Genomic DNA, 12,092 nt, shown 5'->3' with positions numbered 1-12,092 from the left:
TACTCCCTTACATTTTTGTATTGTTTCCTTTGCTGCTGTGCGAATTACTTTTGTCACTGCCTCATTCATAGCATCCACGTTCTTTCCAGACTTCCTTAATTTTTTCACCATTATTACACCACACACTTTTCTAAACTCCAACTAGTTTGCTATACTCCAAGCATACAACACCCTTATTGGCTTTGTAATGGCGATCACTTCTACACCAATGCCAATACATATCTCAAACGTTTTCCATTAGTTGTCACTCTCTGGGATGAGGCTTGCCTTCCATCTTGTGACTTCGCAGTCTCTGTACGTTATAACATCATGAGATGATCTGGTTTCTGTGAGAGGCATATTTTTCCTCGTAGTGCCATCATTTGCAATTTTGATATCTTTTCGTAGACACTAGTCCACAAAACTTCTCTTACAGTATCATTTGAGCATAACGGATCCCGTAAATCATGATGAGTTTTTGTATCAGATCTTATTAATATTGGTAAAGTCGATCTCTCAAGACACTCAAGCGTAGGTAGTGACATTTTTCTTCCGTTGGAAGTAAAATGATTTTATAGTTAACATTAAATCAGCTAAAAACATCAGTGTTACCGAGACTCTTTCCGGCAGACCCTCCAGCTTTGGACCCAGTTCCACTCCCATCCCATATTTGACTAGAATTGATACCATACCACCATGTAGAGAACGTGACATCCACATATGTTGGTATCCGCTGCTTTTAATATGCAGTACTCTTCTGCTGCCAAGTGTGTCTCCCGCAATAAACAGAAGACTACCATATCCTCGTGGAGCTTCTTCTCTAAGGCAAGTCGTTTTTCTGAGGTACCTCCACAGTGTTATATTGGGTTCCATGTATCTGGGGAGCAGGATTACACTCAACATCTCTGCTAAGTAGTAGTGGAAGCCTATTTATCCCAATCGAGGCACGTTTGCACGTGCAGGGAAGAATTCGTAAAACCTCATTTACCACAGAGTGCCGATGTTGCTTCTTGCTTCTTCTCTGGTGGCTGAAAACCTGTTTCCAGCCTCAACCCTTTTGGATCGTGTATAATGCGGGCTATTGAATTCCTTCTGGACGAAATACTAGACACTGACATTACGATGATGTGGCCAGCGTCACCAGGGAAATTTCTTATTTTTCATTATACTAAGCAAATATCCTTTGGATCCTAGAATTCGACTAAACTCATAAAAGTAGCAGCCATAACAGCCAATTTTTTATTGACGAGAAAACTGGAATATTTTCACTCTGTTCCTTACTGTTGAAAATCCAGATATTTGCAATCTTTCTCCACTTTTACTTTGCATTTTACTCTAGCGACTGTTCCCACAGCTCCCTCTGTTCCTTAGCTTTTCTGCCCTTCCCCTCTTTAGATTTGCATTCCCCTTTGGTCTCATCCTCTCCTTTTCATTTGCATTTACCTGTATTTTCGCATTTAGTTTTACTTTTTTTGTGTTCGTCGCAGATTGATTGTGCTCTTGCTTGGTTTTTGTTTTTTTGTTCTTCCGCTTGCTGTTGCAGTCCGGGGCGTCGCTGCGGTGTTTCTATTGTTCTTGTTAGGTAGTCTACGTCCGTAGCAAGCTGCTTTTTTACTGCTAGTAGCTGAGCTAGCCTATTCCTAGCTTAGACCGCCTGTTCGTGTTTGTGTATTTTTTTCGCCGTGGCATCTAGTTCAGCTAGCCAGTTTATTGCCTTCTTAGGGTCCGCAGCGTGGCCGTGGATGCCCTTGTATGTGACACACACTCCTCTGGCTGCGGCGCCGCTGCAGGCTGTAGTCAGGAAAGTGCCGAGGTGCGTTGCTTGGGTTGTGTAGCGGAGTAATCCAGTTACATCTGCGATCCTTCTTTGAAGATCTGCTACTGTTAGCTGTGTTTCAGCCTTTATATTGCATAGCTTTCTTAATTCTGCTAACGTTGCGGGTGATGGGTTATTGTTGGTGCCCGGATTCCAGGTGCTGCTCAGAGTTACAGAACCTGCACAGGCTTTTCCCTCGTTTCCACCGTTGGTGTTGTCTTTGGCGCATACGCAGACGAATGCTGCGAATGCCGTGTTGGTTTTGCCTGCTACGCTGGCACTGCCGCAGTTCGCTTGTCTGTCACTGGCAGGGCTGTCGCCAAACGTTTTACAATTGCTGAAATCGTCAGCAGGTTCTGTTTCTTCACCGTAAATTGCTTTGTTTAGCTCTTTGTGTAGGTCGTCTTCTGTTAGGAAGTCGCCTGCTGGATGTTCTTGTTCTGCTTGCTTGGCCTCCCTGGACGCTTCTTCCGCTAGTTTGAATATGTGGAGTCGGACGGCATGTTTTTGTTTATCATTTAACTTGTCTAGTAAAGTGTTTAAGTTTTTCCGTGATTTCGCCTTTTTCCAACAGAGGGTTAGCGGCTTTTTGCCAGTCCGGCCAGCGTTCATTCCAATTCGTATTCGGGGGTAGCGCTTGTTTGGTTGTGTCTCGTGGCTTAGTCGGGTCGGTTGCGTCCCTGAAGTGTTGCAGCCTTGTGTCTTCCGCGAGCTTCATGTTGATTGATAGCAACTCATCCAAGTCTGAAGTTCCTCCTGGTGCCTAGTCTAGAAGTTTTGATCTTTCGCCACCGAGCTCTATTATAGAGCACAAAGCCTGTCGTTCTGGCTGGTTGCTGTCTTCCGCTACATTTTCTAAGGCTTTGAGGGCGTCATTTAAAAGCGCCAGCGTTACTAAGAGCGTTACTAAGAGCGTTAAGATCCTGCTTTTCCTTACATCCATGAAAGAGCTTCTTTGGTCCTTACCGTTAAAATGTGGTTCTTAAATAAAAGTATGTCCTTGCAGTCTGTATGCCGGTTTGGGTATGCATTTTGGGCCAAGCAGCGGACTTAGTAATAAGTTTGAAAATCAAACACAGATCCCTTAATTCTCTATCCAATGTTTGCTTTTTTACTTAGGTTTTCCTGCCAAAAATAATAATGAGTGTTATTTTTAAATGAATCATTTGATGTGTCGCGTTATAATACCAGTGAAAGTGGAAAGTAACAAACTGCTAAAAAATACAAGGCTATAAATATTTCTTCATGTCTGAGGGGGCGTACAAAAGTTTTGTATGAGTGCCGTTTTCCAGTCAGCTATTGTTGCTTAAAAATCACTCAGTCAAGTAAAAGAATTATCTACTTAAAGATATAATTTATAGAAGTCTAATCTCCATCAAAAAATTTTATATTTATTATTGTATCTTTGTGCTTCTATTAGAGGTTAACTTCTGTTGTGTGTGTACTTATTCAATAACAATATTAAGCCAGCGTTTCTGCCATACTCACAGCTTCAACTTATCTTTGTTGTTATCATGTAAATGTCTGTCTCTTTCGTCTCTCATTGCTCATTTGCGGTCCCAAATACATTTTTCACTGTGAATGTGTTTGACAAGTTCCATCAATACCGTGTTAGTGTGTATACGTTTATGAATTGCTCGCTTTCTAAATGGGTTCAACAGTTTTTTATTGAGACAGTAAGAGAGAGGTTGATTGTCATTTGAAACGTTCTGTACTAAAAAAATTCTTCTTTGCGCGTCCATCCGCGGTTTCTTATCATTTAGTTACTTCTTTTACCTATTCTTTCGACAGCGGCTTTTGTACCTATTACTGCTGTGAATTCCGAAGTATTTCTATTTATATCGGTTAGTAGACTTCTTGTCTCATTGTTCTTAACCATTTCCCCGTATGATGATATCGTCCTATAGACTTTTACTAAACAGTGCATCAAATCCTTCTAACACTTTTTGTTTTCTTTTCTAACATTTTTATCCTTTTCTCTTCTCCATTCTTTGTTACTCAATTACTTACTTACATTGCGCTCTGTAACTGATATAGATGCTTGCACTTAGCCCGTCCATCTGTCTTCAGCACCATAGTTCCCATAATATTAGTATATACACACTCACAATACTATCTTGTAGTTATCGTTATTAAAGCCTAACAAACATCCATAAAACACAAAAAATAAACAAAATAATCCAATGAGAATAGTATTCATTCTTCATTCCTTATATTTCTTTACCTTCACACACCTGGGACACTGTCATACACATTTTACTAAAATTTTCATAATTTTCAAGTTTCGAAAATTCTCACTAATTTTCACATTTTCATCAAAAAGTGTTAAAATATATCTAATTCCCTCAAAAAAAACTAATTTAATATATTTATTAAAATTTAGCAAAAAATCCTTTACCAATAATTTTTAAAAGTTTTATGCTAGAATCAAAAATACAAGCAAAAGAGGGGCCTTGTTGATGACAAAAGAATTGCTTCCTGTGGTGTTTGTGGGTCCGGTTTTACTATCTTTCTCTCTTGCCTGGGCTGCTTGTTTTGCCGCTTCTTTATCCAATTTGCACTTCTTTTTTCCACCTTCTTCGTCAACCAACTTGCAGGGGTTTTCACATTATCTACTCCTTTGGTCGCGCAAGTTTCATCTGTTTCACTAATCTTTGTGGTTGCTGAACTTTCTTTATTTGCTTTGCTTTCTTCCTGCAGCTCCTTAATTATCTTTATGTTCCGCGCCGTTAAGGCTCTCATAATACGTTAGAGTAAGTTGCAGCTCAGTGATGTCGTTCATCTGTCCTAGCATGCGGTTGCTTTGTCCGTCTGCCGTTTGCTTTGTTACCTGCTCGTTTAGCACCTTGCCCCAGAAATCTGTTTCGAATTTCGTTCCTCTTTTTTATTTGTCTTTTACCAACTTTTCTGTGTGGTCGTCGTGTTCGGCTTTGGATTGAAGCAGTAAACTCACTGCTTTTTGAGTTCTGCTACCTAAATTACCATGAATTCACTTGGCTTAGCGTAGCTTGCTGCTGTTGTTGGGGTTAACTGCTGTTATTGCATTGGCGGCTACCTTGAGATAAGCTGCAGTGAAAGGCTCGTGGCTCTTGCTGTTGTTTCCGTTTTTAGGTATGCCGGCTCCCAGAGATCCATCTTCTGTCCCCAGTGCTATGCTGCAGTTTAGGTTGGACGCCGCAGCTATCGCATCTCTCCCGTCAGCTGTTTGAGTCGGTATGTCTTTGTACGTTGCTGCCGTGATTGTCGTCACCGCTTCCGGAACGGCGCTGCTATTTCCAGGTTTGTGGACGCAGCCTTTTAGGCCTGTGATACCTTCAACTGCTGTTTGATGGTTTGAACCTGTTGAGAGGCAGCAATGTTGCGGCACGCCGGATTTGGCTGCGTTTGCGAAGATTGACAGAAATTCGGCTAAGCGTTCTTGCAGGTGAGCTGCGCGCTGTGTTGCTTTGATTGCTGCTTTTGCTGTACCTGGAAGTGCTGTTAAGACGCCTCCTATTTCCCTTTCAAGGGCCGCTTCAAGAGCGGCCCATGGGCGCGTGTCTTGTTTGTTGGGCAGCTTGGCTAGATAAATTTCCGTTTGAAGTTTCAGCTTTATCATGGCGTCGGTGTCAAGTACAGCTGTTTTCAGTTTGAGTGTCGCTTTTTTGCTTATAGTGTCCAAGTCTTTGTTTGGGTAGTTGACAGAGAGGCTACAAGAGGTGTCTTTTAGACCTTGTCCTGCAGCCGTCTCCACTGTTATAGTCCAGATTGGTAGCATCGCCACTACAGTCGCTAGTAGTATCCATGATAGTGTCATATTTTTCCAGTGCTCCTTGCTGTGTTATTTCTGGAGTTGGAAAGTAAACAAGGAGCTGTGTTTGGCTTAGAAAAGGTGACTTATGCCTAAGTATGCAGTGGTTGACACATTCAGAGTGGACATGACTAGTGCGCCACCTCTTCTTATGTTAGTTGTTAGATGTTTGTTGTCTTCTCTGGCACCAGCTCAGTTTTTGCAGTTGCACTCTTTGTTTTTTAGGTCCATTACCTAGGTTTACGCATGCTGCTTCTGCCCTCACTTCGTGAAATTCGACCTATTATTGATTGGCTCCTTGCCGCAGGCTGTTTTGTGAGGTCGAGCTGGTTGCAAAATTCTAACCGACCTTTTGGGTTCCTATGTATCATACATTTTCTCTATTACTGGTTATCTTCAAGTGAAAATCAACGTTTCTTCATCGTCAGACACTTACCTCAGTGAAGCTAAACATTATTTCTCCAGAATATTAACATTTTAAGTGAATAAAATCATATATGCGGTGGCTTATATTCATTTCAACGTGAAATTTGAGGAATAATCAGTGATTCATTCTAATGTATCACTTTCCTTTTTCTGCGCTGTGTTGTTGCGTATCACCTAGTGACAAAATTTGGCTTGTAAACCAAACTTTGTCTTCCTTTCAATATTCCTTCCTTCATCTCCTTGTATTAAGAACCACTGTCATTAAGTTACTGTTCGAAACTGCTTGTATACAATCTCACTCCATCCCTCTTTATCTTTATGCTTTTGCTTTAATAATATCCTTAGCACATTTCTTTTCTTTTCCTCCATCACTTACTCTTATATCACCCTTACCATTATTTTTAATGCTTCTACTTTTCCCCAATTCGGTTTTCATCACAAACACTATTGCTATAATATTCGTATACACAAACTCACAACAGACTCAATGTTTTAAAGTAGATTAGAATAGGAAATATGATATTTATACACTTATACTGTTGTTTTACTATTAGTGTGGTTTAAGCGCTGCATCTCATCAAGATGATGAAAAACATAAACAAAGTGTCAGTGAATTATACTAAGAAACCAAGAGTGTTCGTTGTTGTAGTTAAAACTCATGCAACTCAAGGATAGTATAGGCTCATATTTACTGCGAAACTAAGCCATGTTGAAATTATTACAATTGCGATGGGAGGTTTATATAGCCATGTTAAAAGACCTAGATGGGTTATGGAGTTTTTGGAAAGACAGAATGCAAGTTATGAGGATATTGTAATAACTGTTGATAAGTGTGATGTTATAATATCCAACCGTGAAAAATATGGAAATGCTGTGAAGTATTTTATTCAAAATACTGCAGGGATGGAAGATAAGTTTAGTTAAGAAGATATAGTAAAAGAGAAGCATATTTCCCCTATTATATTCATGACAACATCAGAGTGTTATGTTTCTCAGTTGGATTTGCTTATGAACTCAGAACATAAGGAGCATGTGCAGAGATGTTTTTGGTTTTTTAATGTGGCTGACAGGAAAGAAGAGAATAAAGAGTTACCTCATTTACTGAAATCAACTCCAAGTGGAAAACCTTATCTTAGTGGTGGAAATATAATCGCAAGAGTTTGGGCATTTAAAAGGTTTGAATATGCATTTGGAGAGTTACTAAAGGGAAGTGGTGAATGGTAGTCAGAGCAGAGTATTTACAAACCGTTGCTAATATGTAGTGCTGTGTTGGAAGAAGCTGTTGGATAGAGATTTGTTTTGAGGAGAGGAATGATTGGATTAAATTATGAGGAGATATTTTTTACTATTCCCAATAGTTGGGTGACTGTAAAGGCTTCGTTTATTCATTTACCAGGACAGACTATTTCTTGAGAAGATAAAGTTAAATTGATTGTTAAAAATATTAGTTGGTATGAATACTTGGAAAGAAAACAATTTACGGTAACAATTTGGGGGAACTTAAAACATAAGCGTTTGGTAGCTGGAAATGGAATTTTTATTATGTAGTGTTTTGTGGTAATGCTTGTGTAGAAGTTAATTTTTAGAAACAAAGGAGTTGTAATACTTGAGTGTCAGCTTTACGGGTATGCAGTTCTCCAAGTGTAGCAAAAACATAAGACATTTTTTTTGATTTTCTCTCGAGCAACTGTCGGGACCATGCAGTCAGTCCACACGAGGGTAGGAGGAAATGCATTTACGCACACCACACCACGAGGGCATGGTAGTGTGGGCCTCAACGCTGTACCGGCGTTCCTACCCACTAAAACCCGCTGTTTTTCATAGAATTGATACCCACCGGTGGGCGACTGCATGTGCGCGTGTTTAGGGTAGCGTTCTCCATTTGGTGCCCGTTCGATTCCATACTCTCCTCCTTTGCGTCTGAACCATGTTTACCATATCCATCTTCCTCTCCGGACGGAGGTTAAGTCAGGGATTTTGGTTCCCCCACTTGAGCAGGGTGCTGAACCGTGGTGGAACACTAAGTAATGGTTCTCTCCCCACGGAGCGGTCGCTCCATATCCGGTGTTGCGGCCGCCGTTTGGATGGAACATTTGACTTCCCAGTTTATTTCTTTTCTGTTCCTGAACCCTAGCGCCACGTTGAGGCATATCCATCCTTAGCGTAGGCTAAACACTTTCCGCCCACGGGGATCGACCCTTTTACTATCTGCGACGAGCACTCTACTTAACCACCAGAGCAGGGCACAGAGGAAGTTCCAGAAAACTACAAATTGAAAAATCGTGAGCGAAAGAAACAAAACAGAATACAATTTTTTGAAGGAATCAGGAACAGCACCTCGTATACTGGCCAAACAAAGACTTTACGTTGTTACTAACAAGGAGTATACAGGAAAGTATTCAGCAACAGATATAGCAGATTAGAAGCCATACAACATGATTTTTCAAGCACAAGATATGTGTGATATTTTTGTAATAATTACAGAATCAAATCTGAGGAGGTATGTGGATGCAATATATATATATATATATAGAGAGAGAGAGAGAGAGAGAGTTCTATAGATTGGAATAAGTATGTAACATCTTTCTGTAAAAAAATTTAGGTCATGGTGGCCGTAGGTTTTTATGCCAACATAAACCTTTACTCAAGGTGAAAATATGAAAAACAAAATTATTTATAGTGATAATTTACATTTCCTAATGTGTGAGTCACTTGTCTCCGTTGATACAAAATTATTTACCTTAAATATCATTTGTTATGCTATGTGAAGTCGAAAACACATTTTTATTAAAAATGGTGTCAGGATGTTCATAAATACTATATTTTAAAAAACTCACCTAAGAAAATGTGAATAAAATCTCATATTGTATATGCCTGAATAAGTTTTTCTTTACTCCATAAAAAGGAACTAGCAGTATAGGATTCGGATACACAGAGTTTGCCACTGACACCTCTTGGAGAAGGAAAGCTAAGGATAACAAAAGACGGCAGCGGGGCCGCAACTGGGCACAAGGCCAGAAAAGGTAATCTGCAAGCCGACAAACAAGAACCTGAAAGTGGCATTACAAAAACTTCACAACCTTCAAGAATCAAAGGGGAGCCACTACCAAGAAGCACAACAACAGCACGCAACCCGCAGCAATAGGATATCCACGACATCAACGGGAAACGACAAAATGAAACCAGGAGATATAGCCAAATCGGCGGTTGCTTTAGCCATATCGATGGCAGCGCTCTTGCAGTCGTCGCTCAGACCGGCCTCCGCAACCGGCCCAGCAAAAGGTCTAAACAGGAAAAACTTTGGCATATTGTGCACCGCAGTTGTCTCTTCAGAAAACATTAAAGACCTACCACAGGCATGAAAAAAACGCAAAGAATGCAGCCGAAACCGCTGCTCACATATCTTTGATTCTAAGTGACTACTTGGCAATAAAAAAACTTGCCGTAACACCACCCGAACAACAGTCGAAACAACCACCGGACACCGACATAACGGAAAAGTGCCGTGGAAGCGGTCGCGCAGAATGTATAGCGGCATCCACTTACCTCAAGAGCTTGCCGTCTGCAGGCCAAACGGCACTCAAAAGAGCAGCCACAGACCCAACGCAGCTAAGCCGGAACTTAAACACAACTCTAAACAAGTTGCTAGCAACAAAGGCGAAGCTACTCGATGCGGGCAGCATTGCAGCCAAAAAAACAGAAAATAGCTACAGCCCTAAAAAAGGCAGTGTAAGGCGGTGAAGGGACAGACCCAGAACCGAAACTACTAGGCACAGGAAGCGACAGCCAGGCGCACTGCGGAACAAAAGCGACGGGCGGGACTTCAGCCAAACTTTCGATCGGCATTACTATAGCTTGTCTGTGTGCGTCAGGAAGCAAATCCGACAACGCTAACACCGCATGCTACAAGACCGCAACAACCGCGCAAGCAGACTGGAACGAAAACACAGCTATCACAGCCTGGGACGTCATAGCAAAGAACTGCAAAAGCGAAGCGGCACCACATCAAACAGCGACAGCGCAGGAACTCAGACACCTGACGAACAAGCTAAACAGCTTGATATACGAACCCAAAGGAAACGATGGCACAATCGGATATATAGGGCACCCGGACTCGAACGCCGGTGCAGGTAACTGCGACGGCGACGCCACAGGAGGAAAAGGCGACTGCGCAACATTAACAAGCGGCGCGAATACAATAGCATTCCCGACGTGGTTAGCAGAGCTCCAAAATGCAGCAGGAGCAGCTGAGAAATACGAAAAAGAAGCACAAGCTACAGTAGCTGCCGAAGCCAGAATAGAAACATTCAAAGAAACATTGGAATCGAATCTTCACCTAACAGCACTGTCAGCGGCAGTCGCGGACGGTACAGCAAAGTCACCGAAAAAAACGGGGGACACAAGTAAACTAAAACAACAAGAAGCCGAAAAAGAATGCAGTGCAGCAGGAGATGACCAAAATAAATGCAAAAACCTTGAGGGTAAGGGGTGCATATTTAAAGAGGATGGAAGGAATAGCCGAAAATGCACATTGGGCGAGAATGCAAAAAAGGAAGCAGGAAAAGAAGCAAAACAAGAAACAGGAGAGAAAGATGGCTGCAAATGGGAAAATAATACTTGCAAGGATTCCTGTTGTCTTGTAAATAATAAATTCGCTCTCATGGCTGCTGCCTTTGTGGTTTTTCTGTTTTAAAAGATTTTTATTCCCTCTTTTTAAAAAATTTCTTGCTACTCTGATATATTTTTACACCTTTAAGTTCTCTGGAATAGTGTGGTTTTGTAAAATTGTGACTCTGTAAGTTTTTTCCGGCAGCTAAAATTTTTCTCCTTTTTTGTTGATTTTTTTGAACTTTTAGGGTTGGGTTTTTAGAAAAAAAGGCTTAAGGGTTAGGATTTTTCAATATTTTAATCGATTTTCTATTTTTTTGTGTCTTTTGGCGAATTTTATAAAATCTCGCGCATTTTAAAAAATTCCTTACCTTCGTTTTTTTTCGGTTTTTGAGATTGTCTCTGCAGAGAGCAGAAGTTGCGGTCAAATATAAAAAAGAAACTAATTCTAGAGCGTGTTAGGGTTAGGGTTATTTCTCCCATTACTAATAAGTTTTTTTTTTACCAGTCGGGAAACGTCGCGACTTTAATTTTTTTATGTAATACAGCAGAACATTTTTGGTGCTCGCCCTAACCCTTATTTGACCACAGTTCTGCAGTGGTGCTTAGTTTTTTTAACTATTTAAAATTTTTGGATTTCTTTTTATTTAATTTCTTTTTTATTGTTTATTTACAATATATTTTTAATTTGTTTAGCAATACAACGTTTTTTGGTGCCCATCCTTATCCTTATTTAGCGGCCGGCCATCTTCACTTGAATTTTTCTCATATTCGTTTTTACTCACGCATCGTTACACAGCACCATAATTTTTCTTTTGTGAATTTCAGCTCTGCGCTTTGCGAGGTGCTTCTCTTCAATGACCGCACAGGAAGGTGCGACAGAGCTTCATAGACCAGGCTGCAATGACCACAAAACAAACACGACCTGCACAAACAAAGGTTGCAAATTGGAAGAAAAAGATGGAAAAGGGGAATGCAAACATAAACTAGGAGCAGAAAATGCAGCAGCAGGAGCAGAAGAGCAACTAGAGGGGGCAACGTACTCTAACTGTAAGCAACATGGTGATAAAACGAGTTGGGAAAATGACAAAGCAGATGACAAACAAAATTGTGCATTTGGAAAGGGTAAACATGGTGAAGATGTTACAGAAAAAAATCCGAAACGGTAGTATTCTTGTCAATAAGAAAAATTTCTCTGATTTTTTCTTATATTAGTTCTGTAGAGCTTTATTATTTTAAGGATTTTGCTCACTTTTTTTGAAAATTATGTAATTTTGTTTTTTCAGATAATTAGATAAATCTGAGAATGTTTGATAAAATTTGATAAAATCAAAACTTTTCGATTAAAAGTGAAAATTTGATGTAAGAGTGCACTATAAGTGTAAAGGTATAGAGTAATATAATGTGAAAAATTTGCGCTATTCTGATTTGGTTTATTTTTTTGACTTCAAGGATATTATTTAAGGTTGTTAT

General features: G+C 40.3%; 4 annotated features.

The window, feature by feature from the left end:
- Window positions 1–3,172: 3,172 nt before the first annotated feature.
- Window positions 3,173–3,194: a sequence feature (AT_rich).
- A 948-nt stretch (window positions 3,195–4,142) lies between these two features.
- Window positions 4,143–4,177: a sequence feature (AT_rich).
- A 4,365-nt stretch (window positions 4,178–8,542) lies between these two features.
- Window positions 8,543–8,564: a microsatellite.
- A 2,664-nt stretch (window positions 8,565–11,228) lies between these two features.
- Window positions 11,229–11,309: a sequence feature (AT_rich).
- Between the last annotated feature and the right edge of the window lie 783 nt (window positions 11,310–12,092).

Source organism: Trypanosoma brucei, assembly GCF_000002445.2.
Source record: "Trypanosoma brucei brucei TREU927 chromosome 11 chr11_scaffold01 genomic scaffold, whole genome shotgun sequence".
In the NCBI taxonomy this organism is placed as follows: domain Eukaryota; phylum Euglenozoa; class Kinetoplastea; order Trypanosomatida; family Trypanosomatidae; genus Trypanosoma; species Trypanosoma brucei.
The sequence above is the reverse complement of the archived record's forward strand: the minus strand, read 5'-3'. Positions and strand labels throughout refer to the sequence as shown.